This window comes from Candoia aspera, chromosome 6 (assembly GCF_035149785.1).
Source record: "Candoia aspera isolate rCanAsp1 chromosome 6, rCanAsp1.hap2, whole genome shotgun sequence".
Taxonomy (NCBI): domain Eukaryota; kingdom Metazoa; phylum Chordata; class Lepidosauria; order Squamata; family Boidae; genus Candoia; species Candoia aspera.
In genome coordinates this window covers 49234837-49255750 of record NC_086158.1, presented here as the reverse complement: position 1 = coordinate 49255750, position 20914 = coordinate 49234837, and the positions used below count along the sequence as shown (strand labels likewise).

The 20914-nt window shown below is 42.1% G+C and overlaps 1 protein-coding gene across 2 annotated transcripts in view; it reads right to left on the bottom strand.

Annotated features, from left to right (window-relative positions):
* TRIM8 (tripartite motif containing 8) overlaps window positions 1–2609 on the bottom strand; it is a 54862-nt gene extending 52253 nt beyond the window's left edge. The window contains exon 1 of one of the 2 annotated variants that reach the window (XM_063307088.1): window positions 2521–2609. The gene's annotated coding sequence lies outside the window, so the exon portion shown is untranslated. Of the gene's footprint in view, window positions 1–109; window positions 2401–2520 lie in introns of those variants that run through there. The other variant, XM_063307087.1, reaches the window with a different exon arrangement.
* Between the last annotated feature and the right edge of the window lie 18305 nt (window positions 2610–20914).

Below are 20914 nucleotides of genomic sequence, written 5' to 3'. Positions count from 1 at the left end.
TTTCTATAGAAATATCTGCAGAATAGATACTTCTAGAGTTTGAAGCCAAACTTTCTTAATTCTTACAAAGTTTTTACTTCTGATTATGAAAAGCAAAAGTAAAACTTACCGAGAATTGAAAAAAATCCATACAAAATCCAGAAGGAAGTCCAAATGCCATATAAACTTCCTACGTTAAACACTCCTAATAACCACTTTTCGACCATTTAATATCTGAAAGGAATTTATATCCTTCTTGACTAAATTCAAGACCCCCTTTTCAATTATTTTTCCTCCATAAGAAATTAGAATTTGAGTCTTTAATTTAATTGAATCATTAAAAAGCTGGAGATAAATCCATAGGAAAAGAGGTGGGGGGGGGGAAGCAGCTAGCTTCTAACGCAGCTGAATGGAGCAAAAAGATATTTTTCCTTGGCTTTGGGACAGTGCAATCTCAGTAGGAAGACGGTCAATCACTCGGATGAAATTCCAACCCAGAGCCAAAAGGACCCTCCCATCCTTTGCTCCTTTTACAAATAGGAGGAGGAGGAGGAGGAGGAGGAGGAGGAAGGCTTTAAAAAAAAGTATATTCCAAAGAATAGCAATATCCAGAGACAAATTCAACTGAAAGAAAACCTATTCCAATACTCTCTGGAATTCTGATCTCAAGAATTGCCTTGTTTTTTTAATCTTTCGTAAGACTAAGGTAGAAACAATACTCCCAACTCCAAAATGCTCAGCCTTTTGGAGAGTGATGGTTTGCTCTCACTGGAAGGAAAACAAGTATGCCTTGATCAAACGGAAAAGGAATTTCTCAGCTGCTAATGAACAGCCCAGCCCCCGCCTCTTCCCCTCTGCTCCTCTGTTTTCCTTCTGACATGAAAGCTATTTCTCCTTTTGGAACCAGCCTGCAAGGGGGTGGGAGGAGGAGAGGAAGACCGGCGAGCTAGAAGGGAACTGCTGAAATGTACAATTCCAAGAGGACCTACTCAATCCTCAGCCATTTTGAGTTGATTTTATTTTTAATTGGTGGGATTTACGGGAGAGAAATAAAAACCAATGTGCTAAGGACAAGGGAGGGGAGCTGGTGAATGGCACCACCCTGTAAAGTGTGTGCCTGATGGGGGAAAGAGAGAAAGACACACACGAAGGGGCAGGAGAGGAGCGGAGTGCTCTAAATTGGGCTTCTACAGCCGCAGCTGCTGTGTCTTTTAGGTTTTATCATCAGATCAAAGACACCCCTACATGCTCCTCGCAACCACCTCCAGCCATCTTGGGTCTCTTCGGCCCCCTTTTAAGTAAAAATCTATTTTAAAAAATACGTGTATCTACACCTCTCTTCAGCACCTCTCTTCTTCAGCTCCCTCCCTCAGTCACAACAACAGAATCAGCTAGCAGAGCAACGGATCAGACCTGTTCCACATAAAAAGAAACAACACGAAACACAGCTACTATTTCAGCCTAACAGAAAGAAGGAAAATTAAATGGGGGGGGGGCTATCACCACACTATCGCACACAACGAAGACAAGAAAGAATACGGGAATTCCGGAGCAGGAAAATAGGGTGATAAATTAAAAAGCAGGTCCATTTATCGATTAAGATCCAGTACAGAAAGCCTAGATGGATTTTCAAAAATCCTTTCCCCATTCAAGGCAGAGGAGTGAGGAATCTAAGCTAAGAAGCTCTGCCTGCTTCGCAAAGATTTTCTCCCTACAGATACAGCCAATTAAAAACCTTACAACCTCCTCCCCGTCCACGGTTTGCAATATAAAGCAGGCCCGAAATAGGGAGTGGATGGCTCAATAAAACCAATTAAATGAAGTATGCTGAGCACATCGAAGGGGTCGCTATCAAGGTGAAGGGGAGCTGGCCCCGGAAACAGGCAGAGATACTGCTGCCTCTTCCCCCTCCGCTTCTCCCGGGATGGCGAAGGCGCGTGAGGGTCGAGGTGAAAGAGAGGAAGAACGAGAGTATGAAGGAACTCAAGGGCGGAAAGATGACTAAAGATCAAGGGCGCATCGCAAGATTCCCCCCCCCCGTCGGATTAAAGGAACAGGAGCGCAATCCGACCCCAGCTTCTCAGCTACCAAGCGACAGGGCCCCTTTAAACGCGCGATTGTCAATCGATCGATCAATCAATCGACTCCAAGGAATAACAAACGTGGAGCCTCAAGAAGCGCAAGGACAAAAAAAGGGGGGAGGGGAGGAATCGCCGCCGCGCAGTCCGGAGGAAGCCGCTGTCCTAGCTCGGGGCCTCGCCTGGATTCAGTCTCTCCTTCCTGCCGGGTTTGCGCCCACCCTAGCCGCAGTCAGCACCAGCCATTCGCTCCCGGGCTCGGTAGACCCTCGACGGCGACGAAGGCTGCTCACGCTGCTCCTGCCGCCGCGCTGCTCCTCAACCCCTTCTCCAGGGCCTCACGTGACCGCCACAATTTAATACATTAAACACAAGGCGTCCGGCCTCTCTTAAAGGGGCAACGGCAGCTCTGGCTTAGGTTGGCCTTGCAGGCCTCTCGCTCGGCGCCCGCCTTTCTACTTACTGAGCGAGTGGGACCGCTAGGAGGCCCGTTGCTGCGCCTGAGGAGAGCCAGCCATTGCTGAGCTCCCCGCTCTTCGCTTGCCTTTGCTGGATGTCACGGTATGACTGAGTCATAGTGGGCTGCTCCCGCCACCCCCAAGGGGAGGGGAAAAGCGTGGTGGGGCTGCCAATTTAATAGGCGCAGGAGGTTCTCTTTCTTCCCGATGCCGGCAGCAGGCGTCCCAGCCGGCCATCCGGGGTGGCCCTTGCAAAAATCAGCGGAAGGCACAGATGAAGGGAGCAGCTCGCTGGCGTTCCAGGCGGAAGAGGCTTTGGGCCTCAGTTGGCGGTGCCGGGGGCTGAAACGAGATGGCTTTGCGTGCCAGTCAGGGTGGTTTTCGCACTGCTGCCCCTGCCCTTTCCCAGCCTTTAGAAAGGAATATGGTGCCTGCCGCAGGAGATACCTGCTTGCCAACATGCTTTTTCTGATCGTGGCATCACTCAATTTTGTACGCCGCTGTTGCTATCATTATTACTGCTAAAAATACCGGGTGAACAAGGAGAAAATGGCAGTTTCTCTACAATAGTAAAACTTACCGGTGCCCTGTCCTGGAAGTCCTACTAGACAGAGGAGTATGTTTTAAATTCTGCACTGCTGTACTATCCCATCTGACTCAAAAGAAGTCATCTTTTATGTTACTCCATAATTTACCTTTGATGTATTGCCACCATTGTGCCAGACCTGGTGATGCAGTGATAGCGTGGAAAGAGCCACTGTTGGGTGGGGGAGAGATGGGGAAGTCCAAGAGTCACTGGATTTCTATGCTCATAGTTCAATTGTTTAACTGTAGTACATATATGGAACTGATTAAGAATAAAAGAATGTGCCTTCTAGTAAATGGACAGTTTGAAAGGAAAAGGTTATCACAGTTCTTTACCTGAGGTCATGTTATTCCCCTAGGAAGTTAACTTGGTTTCTGGTTTTTGTTTTTTTTTAATAAAGGTATGTGAAGATAAGGGATGGCTCTCCATCAAGCTGCATTATCATTACAATTCAGTGTTACACATTTATTCTAATGCTGCTAAGACTTATTTGAGTGGAGGGCATAGTAGGTTACAGATGTTTTATTAAATTTAGCAGTTTTATTTTGCTCTTCAGCTGAAAAATCTTCCTAAATGGCTTGTAAAGGTCATAAATAAGAACACCTCTGCCTTCAGGCTTGCAGTTTAGAAGGGATATATAGGGCTTACACAACACACTGAGTCATTTAACTATGGTTTATTAAATTAATCACAATAACCTGGGTTCACCAAACAGTCAGAAATCATAGTACACTATGTACACAGCACACTAAGCAAGAAAAACCAAACCACATGTTGATACAGTATATTGTATGAATACAGTCACAGAAAGGCTGGCTGGGGAATTCTAGGAGTTGAAGTCCACACATCTTTAAATTGACATGGTTGAGAAACAGGGATCTAGATTCTTAGCTAAAGTTCTGGAAGCACTAATTCAGCAGATGTTGAATCTGGATCTAAGCAGAACTGAAGTGCTGCTGCAGCTGCTTTTCCCTCTGCTGGTCACAGCAATGGCCACTGGTAGCTAGCAGGAGGAACACTGTTAAAACTCTACCTGGTACCCTGGAGGGTGGTTAACTGCTGCTTGATACTCGCTCTGATGACGGTTGATATAAGCTGTGCTGTCATGTTACAGAAAACAAGCCTACCTGATAGGTCCATGTGTATGCTTTCTTATGTTAAGTAATATCTAGCACTTGATTTTTTGTATGATTCTGGACCTAGAAAACAGGAAGAAGAAAAGGTCTAACAGAAGGATCTGTAAACCAAACCTAGTTATTTGCCATCTTTTTTTTCTAATTGGTTAACTTCTGTGCATTTGTATGCTGTGACATTTTCTATTGGATGTTCCAGCCCTACTCTAGAGTGGTCTCAGCATGCATCCAGAACAAGTACAACTCATAACACTTCAAGATTAGAAGGGGCTTTTGCTGTTTCAGGAAAAGGCCTGATGGCCTGCATATTCCCAAGCGTGCTTGACATGTCCAGTTCTTACGAGAAAAGAAGACATAGACAGATTTTGGCAGAGACATGCATGTGTTCCCACTGTGGATATATTGAACATTTACATCTGGCCACAGGGAGCAGCAGAATTTTCCTCATTGTGAGGCACAGTTCTCAGTTACCATTTCTGGATAACACGCAAAAGGAGTAAGCGTCATTCACTGGCGGCAGCTGCATTTTCAGCTCACTTATATTTAAACATTGCAGTTTTCCACCTGTGTACATGTGTGGGTAAAAACAAATATGCTTTCTCTGAAGAAAAGGGCAAATACTAATACTATTTTTTTTAATCCATTCAATCGTGTCCGATTCTCAGAGACTGCCTGGACAAGTCCCTGCAGTTTTCTTGGCAATAATAATACTGTAGTGCATATCCATTACTATATTTTGAATGACTGCACTATTCTTTTAGGATAACCTTTTCTGACTACTGTTGGCTTTTGAAAACAGACAACCCTTTCCTCATTTTTGCTGTTTTTGTGAATGGGAGTAACTAATGGATTGGATTGGTTGAAGGGATGGAATCCAGTACCAACCTGCTTTTAATTACAAATAAGTTATTAACCAGAAATCCACCTGATTTTTACATCCCTTTGCTGCCAACTGTTCTTACAGGAAGAAGAGATTAAATAAAATGAATTTTGAAAGCTATGGGTTTTGATTCTCTGAGTCCAGTTCTGTTAAAATCAGATTTGCAGCTACATTTTCTACTTTGAATGTTAGAAAGTACTCACAAAGGATTTTTTAATGCTACCTATTGCTTTCTTCTATTGTTTTGAAGACTGGTGAATTCCCCTGTTTTTTTCTGAAGGTAAGCAGAGTGGTAAATCGGTTATCAGAACCTTCCTGCCAATGTTATCTGCAGCAACTTTTCCAGAATCTAAATTCTGGAAAAATACGCAGGGTGGAAAATACTTTTCTAAAGCATAAACTAATTTTCACATTGGATTATTGAAAAAAAAGAATGTTAAAAACTCTCTTGTATATTTTAATGGAATAGGGATAGAATTGCATTATTACATGTAGTATATAGTACCAGGAAGAAACATGATAATCAAGATTAAGTAGACTACTAATTAAAAGAAGAATAAAGATTAAGTAGGCTATTTTCTAAATAAAGTAAACTAGAATGAGTAGAATATACTGTATATCTTCAATAAGTCACACTATGGAAGATGGAAGGAGCCTAAAAGCAATGGGTTTTATCTAAATTCTCATTGCTTTTTTTCCCTAATACATTGAGGGTAGAAATTATGTTAGTAATTACCAGTTCATGTTTGCCAATTGATCTCTACTCCATACTAAATGGACAATAGAAAAGTGCATTATCTGAAATTCAGGCAAAAGTTGGGGTGTTGCTAGTTAATATAATCTGGAGCTCAAGATCAGCAGACACAAGGATGCAAAGATGCATAAATTAATTTATAAGTATAAGTACAAATCTAGGGCAAGTGAAAATGAAGAATAAACTCTGCTGTTTTTATTGGTGCATACTTTGTGCTATATCATGTCAAAAGGATTTTCTGGGCCTAATATGTGTTTTGTACCCTATGCCATAACTGAATATGGGGATAACACCATATACCTACTATACAGCAATATTGTAAAGGTTACTAAGGTACTGTGTGTAAGGTACTCTAAACATGTAAAATGTGTAATATAAATGCTTAGTATTATTATGTTGTTATATTTTGTACAGACATATATGTAATATCCAACAGTTGCTCAGATTAGATATCTGAAATAAGAGCTTAGTTGCAGAAAGCTTATGCAACTACAAATGTGTTAATTAATTTTCAAGGTGCCATAGGACTCCTGGGCTGTTTTAAATTTCATATGGGGTTCTGTAGCATGCCATAGTGCCTGCCAGAAGGATTCTATATCCCCTTTTTCCTGGACTGACAAGATTGGTTGCCAGCATTTGTGCTGTATGAGTGTGCTGTGTGTTTTTTTTTCCCCACAACCTGTAATTGAAAGATTTTCCACATTTTTTCTGAAACCTTGGGACTTCAGGCATTATTTCTCTGAGTGTAGTAATATTTTTGCTCTGTGCAGAATAGAGCTTTAGCAAATGTGCACATACAGATGTGTAGCACACGCACAGATGGACCTAATGATACATACTTGCTTTCACTTTCTCATAGAAAGCAATATGGAAAAGCTATGGAAAGCAAGATGGAAAAATCTAAGCACACTATGCAGCATTCATGCATTGCACTAAGCTGCAGAGTAGTCCCTTCTCTTGGTGGTTTAATCTATTTTGTAAACTCAGTCAGGTTTGTTTGTGTCTTACTCAGCATTTAAGCACATCATTGTGAAGTGCAATATGTGGACCAGATCAGTGTCTTTGGAAAGATACCCCCATCTTAGAGAACCTCCATTTTAGAGAACCATCTAAGGTGGGATGACGTTTAGCAAAAATCCTTTCATTAGCAACAGAGCTATTTTTCTAAGCTTAAGTATTGTAATGAGGGTTGATGTTTGGGGAAGAAATCGAATAGGGGAAAATTAGCTCTTTTGCTTCATTTGTGTACTCCTAAAAATTCCTCTTCACATAGCAATTGAATTTAGAAAATATCAATTCTAGGAAAATAGATTTATAACCATAATCTAATAACATCATCAATCAAAGAAGAAAATCTAATGTATTAGGTTCAGTTATTAACGATCAACTGTACATTAATTAAGGTGATTTTTCTCAAAATAGGAATGGCTGACATCTGGGCCACCAGATGTCTTAAAGTCCGATTCCCAGCATGGCTAGTTATAGCTATGGCTAGTTATGGCTATGGCTAGATGATGGTAACTGAAGTACAAGGACATCTGGAAGTTATGCATTGCAATCTGCCCTGAGTGAGTGAATGAGTACCATCAGGTTTGTGTCAACTCTTAGTTCCACATAGATAGACCTTTTCCAGAATTACCTGTCCTCAACCTGGCGTTTTACATCTCTGAATGGTGCATTCATTGCTGCTATAGTCAAGTCCATCCACCTTGCTGCTATCATCATCTTTTTGTCTTTCCTTCCATCTTTCCCAGCATTATAGACTTCTCAAGAGAGCTAGGTCTTCACATAATGTGTCCAAAAAATGATAATCTGAACCTGGTTATTTGTGCCTCGAGTGAGAGTTCTGCTTCATTCTGTGAACCAGTTGTTTGTTTTATTGGCTATCCATGACCTTCTCAGGAGTGTTCTCTCGCATCAAAGTTCAAAAGCATCAATACTTTTTTTACCTTGCTTCTTCGAAGTCCAACTTTTGCTTCCTTAGAGAGTCACAGGGAAAATGATTATCTGCACAATTCTGATCTCTGAAGATATAAACATATCATGTCATCTGACCATCTTTTCCAAGGCCTTCATTACTATCCTACTATATGCTACTTTGCAGTATATTTTGTGACTGCTGGTTCCTTTACTCTTGATAAGCAATTCTAAAAGGCAGAAGCTATCTACCACTTTAATATCTTCATTCTCAGTTCTAAAGCTGGTTGTTGTATCTGTTGTCAATATTTTTTTATAAATATTTAAACTTAGTCCCATTTTTTTCACTGTAATCCTTGACTTTCATTACTAGAGCTTTCAGATAATTTGCTATCAAAATAATGACATCAGCATAATGAAGGTTACTGATGTTTCTTCCTCAATTTTAAAACCACAGTCTTCTTCGAATCCAGCTTCCCTCAAAAGATATTCAGCATATAGGTTTAATAAATAATGAGAAAGTTTACAGACTTGTTTCACTCCTTTGCCCACCTGGAGCCTGTCTGCTTCATCATGTTCTGTCTGGACTGTGAATTCCTACCCTGTATACAGGTTTTGCAGGACAACAGTGAGTTGCTCTGGGATTCCCATTTTCCTAAGGACATTTCACAGCTTGATATGGTTGACACAATCAATTATATTACTATAATCAATGAAGCATTTATTAACTTATTTTTTGGTTTTCTTTGGCTTTCTCAATTATCCAGTGGGCATCAGCTTTAGTTTCTTGTTCTGCAGTCCTTTGTAAAACCAGGTGGAACACCTGGCATCTGCTTTTCCATGTAGTCCTCTGATCTGCATTGGATAATCCTAAATTCTACTTTGCTAGCATGTGAAATTAAGGATATTGTACAACAGTTTGCACACTCTGTTAAATCTAATTTATTTGGTATTGGTATGTAGATTCACTTCAACTACTAGTGGTAGAGATTCTTGTAAATAGGAAATACAGTATCTTCTAAGTATCTTGGGTGTTGACATCTCCACTGTACAGAAGTTCAGTATTTTTCCTCCATCTTTCTTTGATCTTCTTTGAACAATTACTATCTGTCCATTGGCATCCTTCAGCATATCATTTCAAGGTTGGAACATCCTTCTGAGTTCAGAGATATTTTGGAAGACCTTCCTTGTTTTTCTGAGTTTTTCCATCCTTGGTGTTGTTAATGTGTTTTCTACTACAGATTAAGGTTACTATGGTAACTAATCATTTTGGCTGGGTGAAGAGGTTGAATTTAATTGTCCCCTTTTCATGTGTTAATGGTTGCATTGCCTAAGGGAGGAACTTGCCTGAACTTGTTTTAGTTTCAGTTTCCCTTCTGTGTAGGCTTGCAGAGAATACACAGCTGAGAGAAATCTCTCCTCTCAGCAAACAGCCTTTTAAATATGTTTGTTTTCTGTAAATAAAATTATTTTTATAGAAATGCCTTGTGTGTGACTTTTCTGATCTCTCCTGGGCCAAATGCTTTCCTAGCAATCTGCCAACAGGTTTTGGGCCCAGTAAGTAGCCCAGTAAACCCAGTAAGCCCAGTAAAACCCAGAGAGAATAGAGAGATCAGCTCCACACCTCATGCACAATTTAAAGGCAGGTAGCAAAGACCTGTGAAGATTTTCTTTGGAGCCACCTGGAGATTTTCCAGCAACTGCCGGTCTACAGGACAAAGAAGCCAGCTGAGGTGACTTGCAAAAGAAGGAAGAAGCCATGGCTATCTCCCAGCCCTCAGTGATGCCTCTGGAGCACCTATCAGAGACCAACTATTTGAATTGGGCCCTGAAGATGGAGATGTATCTTCGCAGAGAGAATCTTTGGCTGCCAGTTGGTGAGCAACCCCCACAAAATTCCAGTGCTGAATGGCTTAGACAGGATGAGTGGGCTAGAGCCACCATTATCCTGGGAGTTGAGGACAATCAGCTAGTCCACGTGCGAGGTATGCAGTCTGCAAAGCAACTTTGGGATGCTTTGAGAGACTTGTATGTAAAGGCAACAGCAGGGAGTAAAGTTACCCTGACAAAAAAGCTGTACAAAGCCTACCTTGCAGAAGGAGACAGCCTTCCTGAGCACCTGCATCATATTCAGCAGCTGTTTGTTGAGTTTCAGGAGAGAGGAATGGAATTTACACCTCTCACAAAATCCTATATCTTCCTGTCCTCACTGAATGAAACGTGGGACACGCTGATTTGTACCCTGGAGGCTATGCCTGAAGCAGACCTCACCCCATCATATGTTACACAGCACTTACTTGCTGAATGGGAGAAGAGAGAGGAAAGATCCCCCCGCATCTCTTCTGGAAAGCTGCAGTACCAGAAAACAAGGGAAAAGAAGGGAAAGGAAGCTGAGGCCACAGCGCTAGCAAGCCAGTGATGCTTCACTTGTGGTTCAGCTGGACATTTGCAGAAAGACTGTGCCTTGAGACCCAAGAATAGAAAGACAAAGAAGAAGAACACAAGGGCAACACAGAAGAAGGCTCTTCAGACAACCCAAATTGCACAGGTTGCTGAGAAGGGTAATTCTGATGTATGGGTGTTAGATTCTGGGGCCAATTGTCATTTCTGTAATTGTAAAAGCTCTTTTGTGTCACTGTCTAAAACTGAAAGACAAAGTGTATCTTTGGCTGATGGGTCTGTGACCAAAATTATGGGACAAGGTGACTTGTATTTATCCTGCTTGGGAGAAACTGTAAAAGGTGTGTTGTATGTGCCAGATTTACAATCAAACCTTTTATCTGTGGTACAATTGGCTGCAACAGGGTATATCATAACATTTAAGAAAAATGGTTGAGAGATACGTAAAAATGGGAAATTGTGTGCTACTGGTATATTAAAAGACTCCTTGTACATTGTGCAAAATGCAAGGAAGCCAAGCTGCAAGGCTGCAGTTGGCAACATGCCATATCATGACCAATGTGTACACCTGATGCACAGGAGATTTGGTCATGCTAATTTCAAATATATAGCACAAATGCCACAGCTGTGTGCTGACCTAAAGATAAAACCCTGTGACAAATACTTAGATTGTGTAGTTTGCAAAGAATGCAAAACACTAAAGGCTCCTGTGAGTAAGCACAGTGACAGAGTTACAACTAGACCTTTGGAAATTGTACACTCTGACATTATTGGTCCTTTTGCTCCAAGTCTTGGACAAGCAAGGTATGCAATGACCATCATTGATGATTTCTCAAGATACACATTTATCTACATCTTAAAACATAAAGATGAGGCATTTGAGAAATTTAAAGGTTTTGTGACATGGGCAAATGGAAAATTCCCTAGGCCTGTATCTGCACTCCAATGTGATAGAGGAGGAGAGTACCTTTCTCACAAATTCAAAAGGTTCCTAGTGGAAAAGGGGATAGAACAAATTCTTTCTAACCCTTACACCCCTCAGCAAAATGGTGTTGCTGAAAGAAAGAGCAGAACCTTGCAAAATGCGATGGAATGCATGCTTAAAGATTCACATTTATCTTTTAAGTATTGGGGAGAGGTAATATCTACTGCCTGTTATGTACAAAACAGATTGTATAACTCTGTGATTCAGGACACTCCATTCCATTTGTTTTATGGTGTGAAACCAAAGGTAAACCATCTTAGAGTGTTTGGTAGCACTGCTTGGGTTCATATTCCAAAACAACAGAGAAGGAAAGGAGGCCCCACAACAAAGAAAGCCATTTTTGTTGGCTGTGAACAAAGCCAGAGGAGCTACAGGTTCATAGTGGGAGAGAAATTGGTAATTAGCAAAAGCGCTTCTTTTGCTGAACAAAACTGGGGGAGATTAAATTCTAGCTCTCCAGTTGATCTGACCACCACAAAAGAACAGCAAGGACTTGCTGATAGTGATCTTTTGCCTGATGAGGACATTAAACCAGAAAAGCAAACTGAAGATCTGTCTGATGAGACAGATGCTTCTCAGGAAAGTGATAGGAGTCAAAATTTAAGCCCTGTATTACCTTGCAGATCTCAGAGGAGTAATAAAGGCATTCCTCCATCACGTTTTCAGGCTGAAACAGTAAAGGCTTTTCACATATTCACAGAACCTGAGTCTTTAGAACAAGTGAATGCTTTACCACCTGAGATTGCACAAAATTGGCATTCTGCCATGCAACAGGAGTTAGCATCCTTGAAAGAAAATAAAACATGGAAACTGGTAAATCTACCTCCCAATGAATGCTGTCTAGGTTGTAGGTGGGTTTTCAAACTGAAAAGGGATGCTGATGGCAAAATCCAAAAATATAAAGCAAGGTTAGTTGCAAAAGGGTTCACTCAAAGGAAAGATTTAGACTTTGACAAGACTTTTGCACCAGTTATTAAAGGTGAATCAATTAGATTACTGTTAAAAATTGCTGCACTCAAAGGAATGTCAGTTAACCACTATGACATTCAAACTGCATTTCTCTATGGTGATTTAGACCACAAATTATACATGCAGCAACCCCCTGGCTATGAAAAAGGGGAGAATCTAGTCTGTGAACTGTAGAACTCAACCTATGGGTTAAAACAAGCTGCTAGATCCTGGAACCAAAAATTAGATGAAAAACTGCAGAATTTTGGTTTTGAAGAAGGAAAAGCAGATCCATGTGTATATATGAAGAAAGACAAACAAGGCTGTATGTATCTGTGCATTTATGTTGATGATTTGCTGCTGTTCACACCAGAAAAACAAAGGCTTGATTTTGAAGCCTGCATGAAAAGCCATTTCACATTAAAAAGCCTTGGAACTGTAACAAATAACCTAGGTTTGGAAATACACAGGAAGAAGGATGGTAGCTTTCTGTTAAACCAAAGGGGAGATAATGTTAAAATAATGTGAATGGAAAGACATACAGAGTTGTCAAAGAAAATTGGTTTGCATCTTATTCTGTAGTATAAAAAGGGGAGTGTTAATATGTTTTCTACTACAGAGTAAGGTTACTATGGTAACTAATCATTTTGGCTGAGTGAAGAGGTTGAATTTAATTGTCCCCTTTTCATGTGTTAATGGTTGCATTGCCTAAGGGAGGAACTTGCCTGAACTTGTTTTAGTTTCAGTTTCCCTTCTGTGTAGGCTCGCAGAGAATATGCAGCTGAGAGAAATCTCTCCTCTCAGCAAACAGCCTTTTAAATATGTTTGTTTTCTGTAAATAAAATTATTTTTATAGAAATGCCTCGTGTGTGACTTTTCTGATCTCTCCTGGGCCAAATGCTTTCCTAGCAATCTGCCAACAGGTGTCTCTACAGATGACATTTTATTACTGCTTCTTGTCTCTTATCACAGCTCTCTGAAATCCTTTGTTAAGTCCCTTCCTGAATATTTGTACTTTCTTGGCTTTGGCTCTCTTCATTTCTTGGCAATTTCCATCATTTGTTCTGACATCCAGTTTATTTTCTTCTTGGTTTCTTGGTCTTTGGCAAATTAACAACTTCTAACCTTCATTTTGCTTTTTCTAAGTTGACTAGCTCAGCTTTAAACAACAAACAAGCCATTCTAAAATTGGGTTGTTTATTTTATTTATTTTCTATTCCACCTTTATTATTTTTTATAAATAACTCAAGGTGGGGAGCATACCTAATACTCCTTCCTCCTCCTATTTTCCCCACAACAACCATGTGAGGCGAGTTGGGCTGAGAGAGAGTGACTGGCCCAAAGTCAGCCAGCCGGCTTTCATGCCAAGGGCGGGACTAGAACTCTCAGTCTCCTGGTTTCTAGCCCATTGCCTTAACCACTAGACCAAACTGGCTCTTATATGATGAAAACAGTAGATTAATCAATTGCCATTAAGTTTCTCTTGACTGATGTGCATTTTTGAGATGCATTAAATAAGTTGAGTGAAAGAGAAATTAAACTGATAGAAAGTGTTAGACAGATTGGAGATCTTGGAATTAAATCCTTGTTCACTGACTAATTTGAGATACATATTAACAGTTGGCTTTTATAGAATGGCTGGTGGCTGCTTTGTCATGGTCATTCTGCTTTCTGTAATTCAAGAGAAAGTAGTAGATCTTCTTTCCATCCTACCTAACATGTAAATATTTGAAATGAAGCCAGTGGGTATGTTGAATTTAACTAGCATAGTTAACCCCATAAGTACAACTAAACTGTAAATGGGTTAATTCTTTTTTATTTGAATGAAATAATACTGTAAGTTACCATAAAATCTTCCAATGGAAGACCTGAATACAATATGCTGATACCAGCAAATCAAGCCCCAGAACACACTAAAGGCAGGAGATCTTTGCTGCTGCTTTGCATGTGACAAAAGGATGATATTGTCAGAATCAGATGGTTCTGAAGGACATCATAGTGCATCCACTACCTTAATTTAGTATGTTAAGATCCTTGAAGAATCAGGCATAAGCCATATAGTTTTTGATTACATAAATTTAAAAAATGTTCCTGTGCTTGACATTTGGGGGAAATCGTAAGGTTCATCAAAGGCAAAATACACTTAACTGTGCTATTAAACTTCTTAACTGTGCTATTATTATATTGTTCCTGTAGATCAGAGGTGGGCAACTTGCAGTTTTTGTGCTACAAGTGGCATCTGAGCCTCACAAAATAGATAAATATCTATTAGCCTAGTATGGTATGTCAGCCCAGCCTGTGTGGTTGGTTTATAGTTCAGGGTGTCACTCAAACTCAGAAAACTGGATTAACTGAATAAACAGTATTCAGTTAATTCTGTGTAGGTTGTCATGCTGAGGTACAAATCTTAGATAACAAATGAGCACAATGCCATTTTTAACTCTATAACCAGCTGTGTTTTACTCAAAGTTTCAGATTCTTTGTGCTGTGCATGCTCAAAACACATACCCTCCTGGATCTCTCTAACTGCATATTGAAATCAACAGGACCTAATGTCTCAGAGGGCATCTATTTTCATGACACATGAATCTGAAATTTTGGATAAAATGTGGCCTAAAGGATTAACAATAGCATTATTTCTTGTTATTTAAGTTTTCTTTTTTGGCTTGTCCTAATTCAGCCTTCATCAAGGAAATACATCCTTTCGCATTGCATGTAACGACTCTGCACTTGTGACCTGCAGAGCTTGTGGAATGTTTGTGTTCCTGCCTGAAAACAAGTGCAAGTTTGTGGAGGTGCTTCAAGAAAAACTGCAAGTACCCACAGTTTAGCTTATATAAGAATATAAAGATGTATTGAACCAGAGGAATGCTACAGGGCACCGTTCAGCTGAGACCTTAGTCATGGCTTGGGATGAGTGCATGACGGGCCTTGAATTGGATTGTGCTTGTGCAGATTCTCTGCTATCGTGGATCCCATAAAGCCGCTTGGTTTATGGAAGAGGTCCAGAAGATGAAGCAATGCAAGAGAACCTAGAGCTGCCATGGAGGAACGCAAAGGATGAAGCCAACCAGGCACAGGTAAGAGCCTTTATTAGCATTTACCTTGTGGCAGTAAGAGCAGCAATTCTTGTTTACTTCTCTGCTCTTATTGTTTCTGCAGATAGCCAGCCAGTGGCCCTGTTTCAGGTGACCAGAGCCCTCCTGGGTAAGGAGGGGCTAGATGAGCCTTTCAAGGGTCACTGTGGAGATTATTTTAGGCATCTGTCAAACAGAGTTGCTTGACTTCAATGAAGAGTTAGACTCTGGGAGGGTGGATCCAGTGGACGTAACTCTTAGTTTGGTTATTTGGGAAGAGTCTGAGCTAGTCAACCCTGAGGAAGTAGACAGGGTCCTTGCTGCTATGAGCTCTGCCACCTATCGTGGCAGGTGGACCCATCCCCTTCCTTGCTGGTCAAGACCTCCTGGGAGGTGGTACGTGGTTGGGCCCAAGCAATGGTTAATGCTTCTTTGCAGGAGGGGTTGATTCCACTTGCCTTGAAAGAGGCAATGGTTTGCCCCTCCCCAAGAGGCCATTCTAAGACCCTACTGTTTTGGGTAGCTTCCATCCAGTCTCCAACCTTCCCTTGTTAGGTGCTGGGCTCCCACTGTGGAGGTCCCTGGATGAAGCAGATTACAGTGTCTGGACCCTTTTCAGTCAGAATTCAGGCTGAGCTATTGCACCAAGACAACATTGGTTGCACTGGTGGATGGCCTCTGGAGGGCTTGGGATGGGGGTGGTGTGTCCATCCTGGCCCTTCTGGATCTCTCAATGGCTTTCACTACCATCAACATGGAACCCTACTGGGCCAGCTCCAGGGCTTGGGAATGGGGGCCACTGTTTCACAGTGGTTCTCCTCCTTCTTCTGGGGCCAAAACCAGTTGGGGAGTAGAAGTCTAGCCCTAGGCCCCTATTATTCTCTCCTCTCCTACTTAACATCTATATGAAGCCACTAGATGAGGTCAGTTGGTGGCATGGGGTTTTGTATTGTTAGTATGCCGGTGATCTCTACCCCATGCCAGGCATGTGATGTTGTTCAGCTGCTTGCTCAGGATCTGGAGGCTGTAAGGGTCTGGATGGGGAGAAACTGGCTGTGACTCAATCCTAGCAAGCTGGAGTGGTTATGGGTTTTTGGCTGCCTGGGGTCAAGAGAGATTACACCTTTGACACTGGAAGGGATAGCACTCCCACAAACAGAAGTGGTGTACAGTTTAGGGTTCTCCTGGTCTCCTGGCTCCTGCTGGAAGAGCAGGTGGCAAGTTTGTTTATTTATTTTATTTATTTGTCAAATTTTTATCACTGCCCATCTCCCCGCTAAGGAGGGACTCTGGGCGGTTTACGATAGAAATAAAATTTAAAATTCAATACAAACTATAAATAATACATTAAATATAGATATAAACAGAAGATAAAAATATAAAATGCAATAAAATCCAGATGGCAGTAAGGTTCTACTTCAGTCCGTGAATATATAAGGGGCCATTCTAGGGCACCAGCCATCCCCAAGAATGACTATTCCCCTCCCTGCCCCAGGCGTGATAGCAAAACCAGGTCTTCAGTTTTTATGGAACTCCAGGAGAGAGGGGGCTTGCCTCACCTCCGGGGGAAAAATGTTCCAGAGGGTGGGAGCTGCTGCAGAGAAGGCCCGCTTCCTGGACCCCGCCAAATGGAATTCTCTTACAGATGGGGTCTGTAACATGCTCCCACTGCATGACCGGGTGGGCCGGGTCAGTGTAATGGGGATGAGATGGTTCCTCAGGTAGCCTGGACCCATGCCATGTAGGGTGCCATTCTAGGTGCTCCAAGATCAGCACACATAACACCTTTGCTGCACAAGCTGCGTTGGGTTCCAGTCTGCTTCTGGGTCCAATTCAAGGTGTTGGTTATTAACTTTAAATAACCAACACCTTGAATTGGACCCAGAAGCAGACTGGAACCCAACGCAGCTTGTGCAGCAAAGGTGTTATGTGTGCTGATCTTGGAGCACCTAGAATTGCCTGCGCGGCCGCATTCTGGGCCAGTTGTAGCTTCCGGATACTCTTCAAGGGTAGCCCCATGTAGAGCACATTACAATAGTCTATATGGGAGATGACCAGGGCATGAGTGACCATTCAAAGGGCTTCATCCCGTGGTGATGGATGATCTCACCCAGTGGTTTCATGTAGATGTTAAAAAGGAACGGAGAGAGTACTGAACCCTGCAGCACCCCATAAAGGAGGTGCCGTGGGCTGGATCTCTCGCTCCTATCAACATTGATTGGGACCGGCCCTGGAGGAAGGAGGTGAACAAGTGCAGAACCACGCCGCCTACCCCAACTCCCTGAATTACCCCAAAAGGATACCATGGTTGTTGGTATCAAAAGCTGCTGAGAGGTCAAGGAGAGCCAGGATGGATGCACTACCCCCATCCCACTCCCGCCAGAGATCATCCATAAGTGTGATGAATGCTGTTTCCGTCCCATATTTGGGCCTGAAACCTGACTGGAAGGGGTCTAGATAATCCGTTTCATCCAGAATCCTCTGGAGCTGCAACGCCACCACTTTCTCAACTACTTTCCCTAAAAAGGGGAGGTGGGAGACTGGACGAAAATTGTCCAGTAGGGTCCAGTGATGGTTTCTTGAGGAGGGGGTGCACCAGCGCTTCCATAAAGGCAGCCAGAAACACTCCCTCTCTCAAGGATGTATTTACCATTGTCTGGACCCAACCACAAGCCACTTCCCAAGCTGCCTTCACCAGCCAGGAGGGACATGGATCTAGTTGGCAAGTGGTGGCATTTACAGTCCAGAGGATCTGTCCACTTCCTTGGGCCCAACAGGATCAAACTGTTCCAAGATAACTGGGTAAGTACATTCCCCAGGCATCTCCACAGACCATGTCTCACACTTGGAGTCCAACTTGGGACACATCCAAGCAATTTTATCCTGCAGATGCCCAGAAAGCTCCTCAGCATGGCCCTGTAGGTGGATTTCTGAACCATCTTTCCCCAAAAGGGATCAGGTGATCTTGAACAGGGCTGCTAGGCGGCATTCTGTGGATGCAATATGAGTGGAGAGATACTGATGTTTCGCCACTCTTACTGCCACAAGGTAGGCCTTAATGACGGCTCTAGCTTGTGTTCGGTCAGGTTCAGTCTTTGTCTTCCTCCAGCAGCGCTCTAGACGTCTCTTAATCCTCTTCAGAACCCTCAGCTCCTCTGTAAACCATGGGGAGTGTCTGGTTCAATGGGACGAGAGGCCGCACAGGCACAATCCTGTCCAAGGCCCCGGCTGCCTCCCTGTTCCAGGCAGCAGCCACAGCCTCTGCTGGACTGTGCAGCAGGTCCTTGGGTATAACCCCGAGCTCCCTCTGAAACCCTGCTGGGTCCATCAGTCACTGGGGGTGGACCAATTGAATGGGTCCAGCCTCCCTGCAGAGGAGGGTGGCATAGGAGAATCTCAAGGTCACCAGGGCATGATCTGACCATGACAAAGGGGACAGCTGTAACTCTCCCATCAGATCACATTGCCACTGCTCTGACAAGAAAACCAAGTCCGGAGTGAAGCCACTGTCTTGAGTTGGGTCCCGAAAACCATGGTGGCCATGAACTCCTGAGCCACCTCCAAGGCATTCCCCAGGGACGGCAAGTTGAAGTCCCCAAGAACCATAAGTCTGGGGAACTCCACCGCCAACCCCGAGACGGCCTCCAGCAGCTCAGGCAGGGAGGTTGCTACACAAGTTTAATATATAAGTTTAATATATCATCATCATCTTGTATATCAATTGTGCCCATTCCTGGACTGGGAATAATCTGATTGGATTATTGCAATGTGCTCTAAATGAGGCTGCCCTAGAAAACCATCTGGAAGCTGTAACTGGTCCAGATTGCAGTGGTGCCTAGAGTTTTGGGCACTCCATTGTTCACCCATGTTACACCACACCACATGAGCTCCATTGGCTCCCAGTTGTTTTCCAGGTGCAATTCAAGGTGCTGGTTATCACCTTTAAAGCCCTACATGACACAGTGCCAGGTTACTTGTAGGACAGCCTCTCCCACTAGGTGAGATAGGGTTGGCATTCTCCAGGTCCCTTCCCTCAAACATCATCTGGTGGGACCTTGGAGGCCTGCCTTCTCTGTAGACATTCTGACTCTTTGGAATAGTCTCCCACCAAGATTTGGGAAGCCCCTACTGTTTTCACCTTCTGGAAGGCTGTGAAGATCTGGCTCTTCCCCCAAGCATTGGGCAAGAATGTTGCTGAGTCAGAGGGTCCACAGTATAGGTGGTTTGGTGGGAGGAATTTGATTTGTTTGTTTTTACTGTATATTGTTGTTTTTATTGGTTGTTGTGAGGCACCTAAGATCTCTAGGTGAGATAGGCAGACATATAAATTCTTTAAATAAACAAACAAACAAATAAATAAATAAACTGTGGCTATACAAAAGCTTAATGTAGATGTGAAAGCAAAAAGGATTGATAGGAAGTAGAAAGAGGCACAGATCACAAAGGAAGTGTACAGAGGAACAACCGAGAATTGTAGAGATGGTATTAGAAAGATAAAGCCCTGAATGAGTTCAGTAAATGATGCTAAGAACAATACAGAAGGCTTCAGATATGTTCAAAAATAAAATACTAACTGTAACCAGCTGGGCATGCAATTGCCCTCTCTTCTTAATCAAGATAGCTTCCTGGTCCTCTAAGATGGATGCTACTCTATGGTCAAGAGACCATGCTGCCATGGAAAGAATTTGGAAATCAGAGCAGGTGAGGACAACATGGAGAAAAGGCTCTGTGGCAGCAGAGTGGGCACAGAACATAATGTGGTAGAGTTCCTTATTTAGTGTTCTCATTTTTCTGAAATGTGTATACAGTGTATTTGCAGTTTGATGGTAACTAGCTGTTAGATTTAGATTATCATTAAAGGAAATAGCTTTCACATCATGATTTCACTTTGCATTCATGTGAAAAGGCCAGCCTATGAAATAAAGTAAGAAAAAGAGCAAATTTTAATTTGATGGGAAGTCATCTCAGAACAAGGAAGGGGAAGACACTATGAAAAGAAAGTGATTTTCTGTTTACAGAAGTATATTCCAAGATCCTTTTGAAAGGTTGCCCTAAAGTCTTGTTGAAATAAACAAATTTTGTTCTGTATTCTAGATTCATAGTGCTAGAAGGATACATAATCCAATTTTCTTCATTAGACACAGAATCTCATTTTTTTCTGCATCTTCATATGATTTAGACACATAGGAGAATATTAGTTAAATGAATAGAGCAAAAAGGGTCCAGATGCATCTTGCCAAAGGAGCCCGCAATGTAAAGAATAATTTTAATAAATATTTGAAGTATTTGACAGTCTAGTAATGGGAACAGATAAAACTTCCAAAGATATTTATTTATTTATTCCATTTATATAGCTACCCATCTCAACAGTATGACTTTGGGTGGCTCACAAACAATTAAAAAGCAATATAAAAACACCAAAAACAATACCATGATATAAGAACTATAAAAACCATATAAAAAACCATACAACAAAATTCATTGCAGAGGTGGTTGAGGCAGTAGTTTACTGCAACAAGTTAATTTATCTGCGTCACTGTTACAGGGAAGTAGTTTACAAATTCACAGGTACTTCACCAGGTCATGATCCCGATTGGGGATGTCTTGAAAATATATACCCTATATGTGTAAAAAAAAAAACCCTATCTGGGTGAACAGACTTCTTAAAATAAATATGTGCATGTAAGAATGAGCTGTGATTGCCCATTGATGTTTACTC